The sequence below is a fragment of the Ambystoma mexicanum genome, chromosome 4p, assembly GCF_040938575.1.
Source record: "Ambystoma mexicanum isolate Mex_15411 chromosome 4p, UKY_AmexF1_1, whole genome shotgun sequence".
NCBI lineage: Eukaryota > Metazoa > Chordata > Amphibia > Caudata > Ambystomatidae > Ambystoma > Ambystoma mexicanum.
In genome coordinates, this window is record NC_090927.1 from 294,141,735 (window position 1) to 294,158,295 (window position 16,561).

Sequence of the window (16,561 nt, forward strand, 5' to 3'; positions counted from 1 at the left end):
TTATTTCTTCTCTCTCACATGAAATGCCTCTGTTGCAGGAGACACATTAGAGGATTAATGAACTAATATAATTAACAGTACTAACATGATTCTAATCAAATAACATCATAATGTGTTCTCCAGTGCAACATGAGGTGGAAAAGACAGGCTCTGAAAGTCATTTTAAACGTGCACTTGGATTCATTTTTTTTTCTCTGTTCACTTTGTTAGCTGGATGAGAAATCTGCAAGCCAGGAAATGAGTAGTTACAGTTTCTAAACCGTATAAGCCAAGCCATTGTTAAAAGAGGAGGATAGATTATTGTGCATTTTTGTTGGTGACACGTCACCGTAAGGGCTGTAACAGAGGTCTCTTGGTACATTTCGGGGAGGAAGAAAGGCAGAGGACATTTTGCACAGCTCCGGGGAAGACTAGGCTGGAGTTTCTATGGGGTTTCCTGATTGAGCGGTATCGTCCCAGTCCATTACTGACTTTCCCAGGCTGGAGATTCCAGTCAATAAGCACCGGCTTGAGAGACCGCAGATCAGAACTGCATGTCCTCGCTGGGGTGCTTTGAAGGAAGGGTGCGGTATGTGCATGAGACCTATTTTAGACAGGTAGTGTAGCAATACATTTTAGTGTTGCGAGCTGAAGGCAAAAGAAATGATGTAATTTTATTCTCTCTTGTGCAAATATGAAATGAAATTCGTAGTGTTCTTGCATTTTGTCTTTCTCATGTTTTTATTTCAGAGAGGATTGTCTCATGAATGGTAATGTATCATTTTAAAATGAAATTGTGATAACACAGTCTGCCTAAGAGTATTCTTGTTTCTGTTTCATTTGGTGTCTAAAAAAAATATTATGCCATAGAGGGAATGATGCTTAAAGCGCCAAGTTTCTATGTAGATAAAGTAATGTTATGAGCATTTATAAATAGCTGTGTGCGTGGTTCCACTCAATGTAAATATGTGTGTGTGATTTCTGAGTGGAACATAATGAAATAGTTTGCTGGACATATATGAGTCAGCAGAAAGAAAGGCCTCTGGAAATAGTTTCACTAATGTAAATAAATTAGTGATTATACCACGTTATTGTGAATACTTTATGGAAGCATAGCTCACTGGTGTAGGTAAATCAGTATTAACAGCCATAAGTGGCATTCCATATGAAAATGTGGTGTTCTTGAATAATGTAGAAGCCTGAGGCCTCTAGAGATCACAAGAACAGTCTAAACAAAAGAAAGGGGTTTTGTATGTTGGGACCACAAATAAAACAAATAAATTATGCTCATCACTATACTACAACGAAATGCATACCAACTAAATGTATCTGTGCACTGAAATAATGCATAGCCACTATATTACTATAATACCAAACCCAATCTGAATGCAAGGAGTGATTATTGCTGAATTACTTTATTTTTGGCGGTAAGAAAATACCGCTAGGCCCCAAATATACACAAAATACCCTACAGGCCCCAGTGGTTTTAGGACTAGGGCATGTAGAATTTAAATATGAGGTGATGTATAAACCCTTGAATCAAGTGGAACTTGATTCATACAGAGAGGGACTTGTGAAAGTCCTAGCAATGGAAGGTGTAAAGTCTACACCCTGGTTGAAGCATGTTAAGTCTCTATTTTTATTTTTTTTATTTTGCAAAATATTGTGAGATGGGATTTATTTTTGTGCATGTTTGGTTCTTTTGCTTTTATGGTGTACAGCCGAAATAAAACTGAATTGAATAAGATTCACCTTGTCTCTGGCAACGTTGGTGACTATTGGTTCAGCAACATTTACCCTAAAAACAGGAATTCAAAGTGAACAGCTGCGTCTATTTGAATGTCCAATCAGATGCCCAAGTATACGAACAAAAATCAAGAACCACGTGACCATACATTTCAGGTGTTCCCATGTCAATGTGTGTTCACCAGCATCCAAACACCAATGAAAAGCAAAGGTGGCTTATGCCACGTTCTCAACTAAGCATGTATAGAGTTCTTAATGCTTCGCACTCTCTGTAAACAGCTTATAATACATGTCTCCTCTGATCTGGTAGTGAACGTTACTTGAACTGTTACTGCCTTCTAAACAGTCTGCTCTTGAAGACCCTGATCACCCATAGAGTCAAGCACACATCGCGTCCCATGTGGCTAAACATAAACAAAGGATAATATGTCTACATAGCTTCCATATCATCCCAATACAAGCTACTTTTTTGTGGCCATCTAATTTTTATTTTGGTAACACTTTTGAAGCACAGCATCTCCCTTAGGGAGAGTGGAATAAAATTGTGGCGATGGAAAGTATGGACACAAAAGGACTGGCCGCCAGTATACACTCTTCATATTTCTGGAATCTAATTTGAAGTAAGATAGCAGATCTTAGAGATGGGCGTCTGCAACCTCTGACTGCCCAATATAGTAAACAGCAAGGTTTCATAGGAGTCGTAGTTCAAACATTTGGAGAGCCATCGATTGTGGAGCCCTGTCGAGGTTGATTTAGAAGAAATCTGCATACATGCTTGCTAATAAAGAGTACTCCATCTTTCTAATAGGTAGAACAGACAATGAATGGGATCTGCAAATCAATGCTCTCAGTGCTTATTTGTATTGATAATTTGGTATGCTGTATTTTTCAAAGGTTGAGTGACTGTAGCGGGTCGTCTGGGAGACCTAAGTATAGGCTATTCTTAATCGATTTAGGGCTGAACTATTGATACAATAGCTGAGATGTAGAGCTCATATTGCAGGATAAAAGAATCATGTAGTGTGGAGGATCCAAATGCCTACTAAGACAAACCATGCAAGTAGGGTTTCCAGTGAAAGTATGCTCTCTGAGTTGAATCCTAGATTTCCAATGTGTTCTACTGTTCTGCGGTTTATGGCCTTTTTTGTTTTGCCTGTTCGATCCCCTTGTGACAATTTAAAACATGTAGGTGGTAAATGAATACATTATACCCTATTACATATTGGTTTAACTGTTTGTATGCCTTTTGTGCTTTTGTAAAGAAAAGGTTGTTAATAAACGACACATGTTGGGAGCGTGTCTGGTACTTCCATACTTAACTCCTCATCCGTGACCCTCCTGCCAGGGGATCCATGTCACATCTGATACCACAATATCTTGTACCAGAACGTTGGAAAGTGCAGGCTGCATGCATCTTCCTGCATAGGCACCATATGACTGTCAAACACAGAGGGCAGCTGTTATAGGAGGGGGAATTCACATGTTGACTTTGTTTTTTGGTTTGGTTTTTTGAGAACTACTAATCTTCTTCCCACCATATGTAGTCATTGTCTGGAGGCCTATGTCGAAGGCTGACTTTAAGCAGGCAACTGTAGCAATTTAGTCCACCGTGTGTCTACACTTGCAAAAACCAGAGACCATTGCTTATGTCTCACATCACTTTGCATTATGTTGCTTAAGATCTCCTTTCCAAGTTGGGGCAAATACGATTTCAATCATTCCCTTTTTGCTGAGCACATTTCCATAAGTGTACGCAGCTGTGTGATTGATTCACCAGGGTTTTTCTGTATACTTATCAAACAATTGCACATACTCCTTTCAACAAAAGTTGGGAAACCATGCAGTGCAGTGCCTACGTTGCAGACATTTCATCACCTTCAACACTTAACTAACGTAAGTATGTCATCCTGCGTAAATCATAGCATCTCACTCTTGTCCTTCCCCAATTGTCAGTACTTCAGAGCAAGTCCCACAATTCCACGTTGCATCCTTTTTGCAGGTGAGCAATGTTACTCTGCTCGAGTGGTGCACTGCTTGATTAGTGCTAAAGGCAAGAAAAACAAGGGGTACCATCTGCAGGCGCGGCAGCGAGAAACTCTGCCATCCAGGATTCCCCCATAATTGCTTAAGCATTGCAAAACCAGGGCAAAGTAACATGGTTCCAAACATGATAGGTTATAAGGAAGAACACGAGCATCTGTGGCATCTGGTGAGCCCCAGCTCACAAGGTGAAGTGATATTGACATCAATTGTTTCACAATGTGCCTGGTAATGTGAATGAGACCTTCCACCTAGGGCAGGGCCATTGCACTACTGAGCATGACACATTCCTTGACTGGGCCAGGTTCATAATCCTGCAAAGATCTAGAGTGTGTGTCCTAGGTGGTGCACCCCAACCAGCGACAAGTGAGATGTTTATTAGAGGACTCTAAATAATGATTACTGTTAGGTGTGGCGTGGAGGTTTTGATCACGGTAACAGCCAGATGAGTACAGAGGCAATTCCATTCAAACATGGCAATTAAGCGTTCAGGTGTGGTTCCGATAATTTACACCGATGCAACTATATTCGTAATGCGGGAAAAAAAATCCCTAAACTGTTGCCATCGACCGAATTTAGAGTGGACAAGAGTGAACATATTTTCTTTAAAAAGAAATGGCTGAATCCATTCGAAGGCGCGTTTGAGATAGGGATGTGTCATGTGACTAGAGACATGGCTTAGCTGTGCCAATTGCCAAAGCGCTGCCCTTGAACAGATTCGCATATACTATGCAAGCATTGTAAGCTGCAGGACCCTCCAGGCAAGTAAAGAGAGCTCTTTAGAGGAGAAGGAAGCCTGTGAACCTGACAGTGCAACTAAAGCTGGGCATTTCGATTATCATCCACCCTAGATCCCTCTGACAATACTACATACCCATACACTTTCAACCCCCCGTGCAAAACGAGCAAACTATATTATAAGAAACAACCATGATTAAAAACAAGCGCATTGGATTTTACCATGGGTTTTGCCCAATGGGGTTGACAAGAAGGTGATGTTAGACGGGGGAGATGCACATTTTTAACAGAGATCATGGTTCCACATCGTTAATTCAGAAAACCTTGTCAGATCTTAAGGGGCAATGAGGCTTACAAAACTGGTTCTCATGGATGGATATTGCAGACTGCCATGTGGTATGAGTGTGAAAGTCCTAGACTATTTGTTTTAATAATAGTAAAATAATCCATTCAATTCTGTTTCTGAAAGGGGAGGCCTGATGAACGTAGCACGTTTAATAGAAAGCCAGAACAAAATGATAATGCATCCATGTACCTTTGCTGCACCAGTCCCCTGACCTCTGCAGCTCATGTTCTCCAGTGGCACAGGGCAGGTTCAACGTTCAGATGTGCATCCCTGACAGCTGCAGTGGCCCAAAGTCACCACAGGTAGAGATAGCAATTTAATTAATGGTCTGCCTTTATCAGTCTGGTGGCAGGTTAGACTCTAACTACAAGCCACACTTGGAGACTGATAAGAGCGCACAATTATGAAAACTGCACCAATGTGATATTGTGCAAGTTATTCCAGGCCCACGTTATGTCAGGGCAATGTGTATTCATGGCTAGCCTGGCAGTCTCCACTCAACAAATAATAAAATAGTTGGGATATTGCATGTACCAATTCCCAGGTAAGGAGGATTACATCTCCACTTAAGGCCCAGAATTTCTTAATAAGTGATCTCCTGGGAGTCAGTCTTCAAAGGCAGAACTGACATGACAAAGCCAGCCTCACACCAGGGTGCTGCATATCAGGTGGCCTTTTAAGTCAGCATACATGGTAAAAGGCCAGAGGGCGAGAAGCCAGAGTGGGAAAGTAGACTTGACAAGGGAGTCCTATCATATATATATTTTTTTGTCAGTGCTCTCCAACTTCCTGTCCCATTTTTTTCCTGCTGGATCAGCCACTCTGGGTATAATGTCAGAAAGCACGGGTTACTCGTTCATCATCAGGGATTGAATTACAACAGGCTTTCTTTAGACAAATCTCCATTGACATTTCAAATGTATAAGGAAGGGGTCTCCCTCACCTTCCTAGATTCAACCCTTGGAAATCTTGAAGAAAAAGAATACACTTCTGGACCGCTGTTGGCAGTGCAGTCCATTCCAGAGTGCTCTGACATAGAGGTGAAGACAGTATCTCTAAGGCAGAGGAAAGCTCTGTTTCCTAACCATTCCAAAGTACATTAGGTGTAAACTGATGATGGACCAAAGCCTCTCTGGGATGCACATGGACCAGAACTGCTTCACTGGAGGTGATTGAACCTCTAGAGGTGCAAGCCAAGCTCCCTGGACTTGGAGTGCATCAGGAGGAACCACCTTGTCCTAGATCCCTTGGATTGAGACTCAATACATCATAGAAGCCTAAGAGCAGCTGGAATACTGTTAAATCATTTTAAGATGCCTTCGAGCAACCGCAACCACATTCAACAATGGAAGACATACTAGTACCTGCAGTGCTCATTTTGGAAATCTCAGCACAGTTCAAACTGATGGATGACTCTCAAGGCACACAGATGCTGTATTTGACCCTTTGTCATGGACCATCTTGAACAGACCAACTGCAGGCTTGACCTTCGAGGGAGACACTATTTTAAGTGTTGGCTCAACCTCCCAGAAAACATCAAACTCGTCATTGCAAAGGCGACTTGACCCAGTAGAAGCCATTGTCTCACAACTGACTCAAGCACTGCTCGAACCTTCAGAATACTACATCATTGAGCTAACTCAATGCTGAGTGCCAGTCTGATTATATCAAGTCAGACCAACTTGAACTCGGCTCAACAACATCCAAAGCACCAAGAAGCTTAGCTTTACGCTGTCAAGCATACTAAGAACACAGTACTGTTAAGAGGCTCTGGGCAGCTCCCCTCTTTCTGGGACCATAGAAACTTGTAGGCCAGTTTATCCATCTTATTTTTCAAAGAATGGTGATTATCGTAGAAATGTCTTGCTTGAAAATCCTCGCTCGTGTATCCACACTACATCAGTCTGCATTACTGGGAAGGGTGTTTGCAGCTGTGCTGTGAGTTAGTTGATTGCATTTTGATTGTTTAATTAAAGTATATATATTTGTATAGACCCTTGATTCGACATTCTTTTATTTTGGAGTTTGTGTACTATTGCTGTTTGGGTTGTTAACATCTGCCACTCCCATGAAGGGTACAGCACACTCTAAACTCACATGACATCAAAAGCTGAAGGGGATATACTCACTGGGCTGTCAGTTTTACCTACATGTTTGGGATCACTTCCGGTTTAGTAGTAGTTTGTCGCTGAGTAGGCCATTTAGCATCTACTCGTCCCATATCCCCTGGAGAGCGGTAGTCATTAAGTAACACTGCATGCTACAGGCTCTTGTTAAAAGATGACACAGCATGCATAGCATATGTAATCCATGTAAGGATCAGAAAATTCAGATGTTTGGGTTTTCAGATCTCTTTTGTTAAATAAGCACAGAAAAATATAGTTGGACATGCTTATTGGACTACCTGGAATACTATATATGAGCAATGATATTTGTATCTGGCCACAACACATGATGAACATCAAATCCAACTGTAAACTGGTGGCTTCAAGCTAAACAAAAGGAGATGTGACTATATGAACACCACTTTCAATTCTACAAGTGCACATTCAATTATCCTGTTGTATCAGCAAATCCTAAGATGTGTCTATGCCCCATACTCTGGAACCTTGTCCCTGTCAGCACCAGACTTGCCCCCTCAGTTTTACATTTCAGGAAGAAGCTCAAGTACCTATTCTTCCAGCAATGGCTCTTCCATAACAACTTCCCACTTCAAACCACTGCTGAATAAAATGCTAACGGAAGCCCAAAAGATGCCACAAATTGCCAACCGATCTTCAGCATACCATTGCCAGCTAAAATACTAGAACACTTGGCTGATCACTTATGTCTGACAAGTACCACAATTCCCAGTAACTGCACTTTCTACTTTGTATTTAAACATGAGAGTAAAGTGAATTTAATTCCTCTAACCATAATAGCTGTGTTCAATGCTTTTTCATCCCCCTTATGTTAGGGGGTAGCATAAGGTGAGTGTCATCTTTTGCTGAGGGTGCTGTCAGGAAAAGAGTAAAACAATAAACAAATATAAGGATATTGGTTGATGCAAAAAACAGTGATTATCCTTGATGCCTATCACCTTAGTTGTCTGTGAGGGCAAATCTGTGCTTTGGCATACACGTTATCCAGTTGTTGAAATTGAATTACTCTGGTTTTACTTAATTAACGTTCCTTTCCATTCACCACTGTAATGAGAGGAGAAGCTCAAGGTTCATGCCCTGTTCCTCGATGAAATAGCGGCTCTTCACTAGATCAGTGTGGCAAACCCCTTTGTAGTTATCTGTCAATTTCTGCTGTTATTACTCTTCTTTGTATTGATAATAAATGAAATAGGGCCCCATTAGACTACCATGGAGTTTTTGAAAGGAGAAACAGCCTCCAGGGTGGTTTTGGAGAACAGTTTGTCTTGAAGAGATGATATAGGCTCCATATGAGAAATGCAGCAGGATCCATGCTGGAAAGGGGCAGGGCTTACCAGAAGAGAGTGTGAATAGAAGAGGTAGAGTGAGAGTGGAATAGCAACAGTGGTAGACGTGGAGGTAGTAGTTGGGAGTGAGGCAAGTCATGCTGAGGGCCCCTCCCCAACTCAGCAAGAAATCACAGGTTGCGCCACACTGTGGGCTGGCCTAGATTACCACACTTGTGCAATATGCACAAACGTGCTGCTGGTGCAAGGGTATGCTGTACACTACACTAGGAGAAAGATATGTATATTTAATAGACCTCACAGCTTTTTAGATTTGAGTTTTTTCTCTCTTTTTTATATGTTCCATCCGGAGCGTATTTAGACATTCACAGCATGGCTCACTTTAATTACTTGATTATGTAATAAGATTGGTGGTCTGCTTATTAACATTCTATTGTAGTTTCGGACCTTGCTGCCTATTACACCATACAGTCCCCATTAGATCCTTGCATAGAGCACCTTACATGTGCAACATTTGTACGCATTAGACACTTTAGCTTATAGGTGGTTTTGCACTAGACCCAAGCACTATGCACGTTACCTTTGATGATGGCTGTGTATGTTGGATGCTACATATTCTAGCCAATTGCTGCTTTGCCTTTTTGCACAAGTCTAAAATGTTTACAGTAAATAAGACTACAAGCACTATGCACTTTATTTACTTTTAACCATGGCTGTCTATGCTGGACTCTGCATATTCGAGCTTTTTTACAACTTTGCATAATTGCACATGATATAGGGTTGCTTGATAGGTATGTTTGTATTCCTCAATGGGTTAATGCAGTTTGAGCAGTGTGTTCATAAGGCAGTAGGTGGTGGAGATTTATAACGTAAGCAGTAGCCTGTGACAGCCTTTTGGGCATTAAGACATTAAGACAAGGAACTGTTATTCATTTATAATGACATGCCATGATGACTGTACCCCTATATGCTTGTGTTAATATTCTTCTGGAGCTTTATCAGCTGCCGCACTAATGCAGGACAGGTTTTGCTGTTAGACTGCCAACAAAACAAATGTTTAGTCGATAGCACATTGTGTTCAGGTAAAACATACTTATCCACCTGATTGCCTTTAGCATATTGTATGTGTAAACCTAATTTCCTAATGTCCAGAGTGAAATGTCTGAAAACTTAGTTTTTTCCACCAAATTTCAGAGACATTTCCCTCTGCCCACCCAACGAAGCACGCCGCCAATAAAAGATGTCCTACCTTCCTGCATTCCCACAGGTGTCCCGACGAAAACTGTACCTCATATGTGTGGGTGCACCTACCTGGGCGCAAAGGGAAAAGGCTAACCCACTGATAACCCCAATCTAGCAATCTGCCCTAGGGAGGGCTACATGAGATGCCCCCCATCCATTTGGGGTGGGGGAAAGGGCCACTCCCTTTCCACTAATAACATCCATGGTGGTTCAGTGGCTCCCCACACCCACCCAAAACAAGTTATAATTTGTTTTATTTTAGTTGTGCCCCTTTCCTAGGGGCAGATGGGCACATGTGTGTGGCCATCTGCCCCCAAGGCGGGGCAAAACTTACTGCCCCAGGCTTGGGGGTTGGATCTGCAATATTTGCAGTGGCCTTTCCCCCTAACCCCAAATGGATGGAGGGCATCTCATGTACCCCTTCCTAGGGGCAGACATCTGCCCACAGGGAGGGCTACATATGGTGCCCCCATCCACTCAGGGTGGGGAGAGAGGGCCACCCCCCCTTTCAAACACAAAAAAATCCTGGTGGTCTAGTGGGTCCCCCCTGACCCACCAACCCCCCTCCCCCAAAACAAGTTATAATATATTTTTTGTTTATCCCCTTCCCTAGGGGCAGATGGGCACATGTGTGTGGCCATCTGCCCCAGGGGGGCAAAACGTACTGCCCCAGGCTTGGGGGGGTGGTTCTGACAATATTTGCAGTAGCCTCTCCTCCCAACCCCAAATGGATGGGGGGCATCTCATGTACCACTTCCTAGGGGCAGAAATCTGCCCCCACGGAGGGCTACATAAGGTGCCCCCCATCCACTTAGGTTGGGGGGAGAGGACCCCCTTTCAAACACAAAAAAATCCTGGTGGTCTAGTGGGCCCCACCGGGCCCCCCACCCCAAACAAGTTATAATAATTTTTGTTGTTTTTCCCCTTCTCTAGGGGTACATTGCCCCTAGAGATGTGTGGCCATCTGCCCCCGGGGGGCAAAACATACTGCCCCAATCTTGGGGGTTGGTTCTGCCAATATTTACAGTGGCCTCTCCCCTCACCCCAAATGGATGGGGGCATCTCATGTACCCCTTCCTAGGGGCAGCAATCTGCCCCAAGGGAGGGTTACATAAGGTGCCCCCTCATCCACCTAGGGTGGGGGGAGGGCCACCCCCCCTTTGAAACACAAAAAATCCTGTTGGACTAGTGGGCCCCAGGGCCTCCCCAGCCCCATCCAAAACAAGTTATAATATATGTTTTTGTTTTGCCCCTTCCCTAGGGGCAGATGGGCATATTTGTGTGGCCATCTTCCCCCCGGGGGGTTCAAAACATACTGCCCCAGGCTTGGGAGGGGTGGCTCTGCCAATATTTGCTGTGGCCTCTCTCCCCCACCTCAAATGGATGGGGGCATCTCATGTACCCCTTCCTAGGGGCAGACCTCTGCCCCCAGGGAGGTCTACATAAGGTGCCCCCATCCACTTAGGGGGGGGGGGAGAGGGCCACCCCCTTGCAAAAATCCCTGGTGGTTAGTGGCCCCACCCACACCCACACCCACCCCCACCCACAACTAAGTTTAAAAATAATATATATATATTTTTGTTTTCCCCCTTCCCTGGGGGCAGATGATCACCCATCTGCCCCTAGGGTATTGCCCCCATGCTTTGGGGGCCGGGGGGAGAGGGCTGCAGCCCCTCCCCCACTTCAAAAACAGATCCCAGCACTACACACCAAACATATTCTGCGGGGGATAAATGACATTACATCCCCCCACTTACAATTGTGGGGGGATTTGTCCCTCCTGCCCCCCATGTCCTACGCCCATGTGTGTCATTATGCACCATGTGGAGTGCTTTTAGGGCCTGCCCTGCAGGACAATCTATGATGTAACATGTAAGACATGGTTATGCCTTGAGCATGGGCATTAAGGTTGGATCTAGTGCAACCATTGAGAGAGAGGGGTGTAGCAGTTAATTTTAATTTAGGTGTATTGACAAAAGGATAATTATGAATGAATTTGTGCTAAGTAACTCAATTAGCTGCAGCGTACATAACAGTTTCTGGCAAAATCATAAATGTCGGTGACAAGTACCCAAAATCTGATTCCACCCCTAACACTCAAGAGGCCTTCATTGAAGAGCAGAGCACCTATTAATGTCTCAGGCAGACCACCAGCCCAGAGCCACTTCTTCTAGGATTTCTGACTACATTTGTGCTTTGCACTGGGTGTCAGTGTGAACAAGAACACCTTGCCAGACCATCCCTTGAGAGCAAAACTGAAGTGTATACTGCTAGATGCATGCTACCTTTCTGCACCTGCCTATTCCGTTGTCTGTTGTTAGAACCTGGAATGGGCAAACAAACATTCTAAGCTGCAGTCCTGGTGCATCGTCCCTGCATTGCTTTTGTACTGGAGGGTTCTGATGAATCCTAATCTCCGGACCCCTCAAACACATGTATTTATTTAAATTATTTAATTCATTGTAAAGAACAATGCTCCCCCTAGGGTATCCTGAGACTAATAGAAGATATATGAATGAATAGGGAATAGACAGTATTAGGAGGAAGGGTCAAGTGTTTGTGTGCTGATGCAGCAACGCAGGTCCTTAATACCTTCCTGAAAGGTGTTCATCTAAGCCAGAGATGTGTGGGTGAAGGGAGTTCAAGAGATTACTATCCTGAGCTGAGTAGGCGTGGCCACACTTTCTTTTGAGGTGGATTGTGAGAGGACCAGTAGTCTATTGTTGACTGAGCTCAGAGCTCTGCTTTGTGATTGTTTTGGGAATTATTATGGATGCCAATGCCATGGTAAGCATGGCGTGCAATGCATTGTGCTTCTCATTTGTTTCTCTGTAGTATTGCCAAATGAAAAGTTTTAATAAAGGAGAGTTATATATGGTAATTACATGTTTGTATGTATTACTCACAGGGACAAGGTGCACCGCATTCTCAAGTTTTGAATTGTGATGTTAACACATCCATTACGTGATGCAGTGTACTATCTCCCCCCTGAAGAGTGTTTGGGAACTGAAACATGTTAGATGTCGGGGCTCAAGGACTCGGAGAAGTCTAAAATACACAGTCCCCCAAAGAGTTGTTATTGATATTGTGGAGTATGTTTATTCACACTATGTCACTGGGTGTGGTGAAGTTTTTAGTTGAGAATGTGAGATCGTATGGGATGATTTGTTGTGATCTGATATTGGGTGTGCACCTGTATCAACCTCATGTGTTGATATACATGATTTATTTATATTACCAAATTGTTGTGTCAAACATTTTATATCAAACAATCTGTTTTATATTATGAATATTACATAAAATGTATGTTTTTCAATACATGTGGTTTAGATTAATTCCGTTCATGCAGAATTCGCCCCTAGAGTGTGCTGCTCATGCCTGTATTAGCAGGTTTTGATGTGTGAGTGGCTATGTTCGAAACCTGAGGGAACTGGATTTTTAGTTACCTCGGCCACCCCTTTTGATTTGGAGTCCAGGTTTATCACAGCCTTGATCCCTGTATCCTTCAGAATCCTTGTTGGATCCTATTGCTGCTCTGGCACCAACCACAAAATGTTGACAGCACTGAGACCCCCGATCAAATTACAGAAGCTGAAGACCTGCAACTGCCTAAGACAATGATGTGTCAATTGATATATTCAACGAAGTGCATGTATTTCAAGGAGTGCCGGTTTTTCCAAAGTCATTAAAGGGCTGTTGCACTCTTCAGCCACTGAACCTATGCCTATCTGGACACGACTGATCAACTTTATACTGCACCATCAATACCTTGATTTATGTGGCCCCAAACTTCTCCTTAATCTGGAAGATCAACCTATAGCAACTATATGATACCGCAGGAGCATGGAGTTTGTGCCACTAACCAGAGGCTAATGTTCAACAGCTTCTGTTGGCAGCAATACAATACATACAAGGGCTTGTTAACATCTGTAATGTTGCCTGTGTAGGACACAAGATGAGCTCTGGAGCTCAGAAACTTCCTTTGGCCAGCTTAATCTCACAGGGGCCCAAGAAAGTCTTGGCCAGAATAGTCACAGTCCATACAAATCATGCAGCTGCAAGACACCTTGACTATGTACGATTCGTACAGCATCCACTTAAATATAGTTTACATCATGATCATCTCCCACTCATTCAATCATCCTGTATTGTGGTTGAGCTGACGTTGTCAGGCATTCCATTCAGACACCCATTCACCAAATTCTGTGAATACTCCTGTGGAGACTTCATTGATGCACATTTTTACTGCACTAACCTGCACTACTATCTTGAGAGCTTACCTTGATTGCTTGATCACTGCCATGACTATGTGATAAGTGTGACCTAGGTACCCCACTTCTGTTCAACTCAGACTTTTGTTTGATCTTGAGAAACATCCTAACATCTGATAGACTTTGTGCAGATCGGGGACAACACCAATAGCCAGAAATATTGTATTCCTACAGCAAGGGTAGAACTGGAAAGATAAGAGCAGTGCAATGAATTGATTAATCCATTCTCAGAAGCATGAAACGTGGTTGAGATGCAGGAGTAATGCAAGTTCAGGATGCTCAAGAGTAACAACTATGGTCGTCATGGACAGACTGTCCCAGTATCAGAAGAACATGCTCACTTTTCCCTGGGTAAAGAAGATGTATCCAAAGAACTGGAAGCAGCCTTCCTTATCTCTCAAATGGACAATCATCACCACCAATCCTGTTGCCAACTTTGGCGAACTTTCATGAAACAATAACTCCTGAGCTAGAAACATTTAGCTTAAGCAACCTGAGCTTGAAAGCACAGTTAGCAGAGTAAAAATATACCAGGTGGAGCAATGCAAGCTCCTAACTGATTTCTAAGGGAAGCCTGCACATTCCTTACCACATTTATTCCCTGGTAACTTCCTACAGATCTGGGGTATTGATGCAAAAAAACTGCAAGCTCCTGTCAAGCTGTGTTGCCACTCATGGTTCAAATTAAGTGTCGTCACTGATATAGCAAATCTCATGCACAAAACATCTAGGTACTGTAGAGAGGGCAAAGTCAACGTTTTGGTTTTAGTTTAAACAAGGACATCACATTCAACTAACAGTCATATGGTGATAGGTCAATGTGACAAAGCTATTTACTTAAATCAGCAAACACCACTGAATAGGACTTGGAAGAATTATTTCATGGGTATTTTTCTTAAATACCTGAATTTCGACATCCCTTAAGACATGTTTTTCAGATTAAAACACAGTAGCCCAACACATGTTCACCTTCTTATGATATCAAGTATTTAAGGAGAGTAAAAACATAATACATCTTTCCCAAAGGTTATCTATAGAAAAAATTCGGATGTGCTTGTGGCACAATCTTAGAATTGTGCTGTTCTTTCAACAGTATCTGTTGAAAGTTGAAATGGCTGGGCATTCCTATCTCCTTGGCATGTGGCTTATTATCAGAAATGCATTATCTGAAATCTGTTATAAGGCTGTATAATTAGACACTTATCTAAGTACATTTTTGATTTAAAGAAACACTCTCTCTTCAAGAATTTAAATTGTAATTATTATAGTCCTTCGTCTGCATACATTATTTGCAGCAATGTGCTCCTTTGCAGCCTACACGCATTAAAAGTCTATTACAAAGCAGACTGAGAACAATGAAACTAGGTGGACTGAAATGCAGGAGATAATGTGTTTAACCACTTAGAATACCTGCATCCTCTTCCATTATTAGTTACTTCATCTGTCCCTTGACAGAAGGTGACCAACTATTCGACAATCACTCTCTGGATCCTGTAACGAACATGGAGGTCTCCAGCCCAAGCGGTTATGTCACATGCCTCTGCATTTATACGTAACCCATCTCAAACATGTTTTTTTTTTATTAGGACTCATGAAGGTGGTACAGCATGAGTTCCTCACACAGCAAGTTCTGGACCCTCTCCTGTGCACACTCATGACACTTAGGATGGTTCACTGAAACAATGTAAAAATGATGAAGAGACACATTAAGTAATACACAAAAGCCCAAGTCCCTCTGAACAATAGTGTGGGTAACACTTCACAGATGTGCTGTCCCCAAGTGAATACATGTAGGATGTCTGTCTAAATGAGTGACGAAGAAGCATCTTCCAATTCAGGCTCTTTGTGTGTCCTTCTAAACTACTGTGCTTCTGATATTTCCATAAGAGAAAAAGAAAGAAAGAAAGAAAGAAAGAAAGAAAGAAAGAAAGAAAGAAAGAAAGAAAGAAAGAAAGAAAGAAAGAAAGAAAGAAAGAAAGAAAGAAAGAAAGAAAGAAAGAAAGAAATCACTTGAAAAAAGCATTTTTAGAAAACATGTTCCTATATCTTTAGAGCGTTTTCTTTTTTAAAGTAGTGCTCAGAGTCCCTTATCCAATTTCACTCTTGTGGTAGATCAGCAGAGTACATAAAAAGATCCTGAAGGCAGATTTGCACTGGTGTCTTTGTTAATGAGACAGACGTTCCACTATGCTTGGAACAACTGGTTACAGTCAGATAGTAGTTGCCAGTATTCATCAGGTTATCTATTTGGGTGGGGTTGGCAAGCTTTTTACCTCTGCATTCTTCCCTACCCCACATCCGATTTGACAACAATACGTCTCTCTTCAGATACTTAGTGTCTGATTGGGAGAATGTTCCTCCAATTACCCCTTTTGTATGACTTTAAATGTGGAGTAGCAGGTTCTGTTGTCCTGTGCTCATTGCAGCTGCTCGTAATAAGGCCTCCTGCATCCTGCCATCCATGCATTGATTAGAAATATTGGAATCAATGTTTCTCAAACTCTACGCATGTGTTGGGATCTCATTATATTGCTTATTCGTTTGCCTTCAGTAAATAATTTCTAACACTTCCTAGCCACATCCATGTTCTGCACATTTAGGCTTGAAAAACAATCAGCTAGAATGTTATCACAAATAACTCCTAGTGAGTAAGATATGTTCATTTTCATCCAATGTAGATAGAGAACAATAGAGTCGTTTTGATTACACTGCTTGTGATTTTGCACATTGTTCGAACAATGTTCGAAAACCTGTGTGCATTGCATGAAGTGG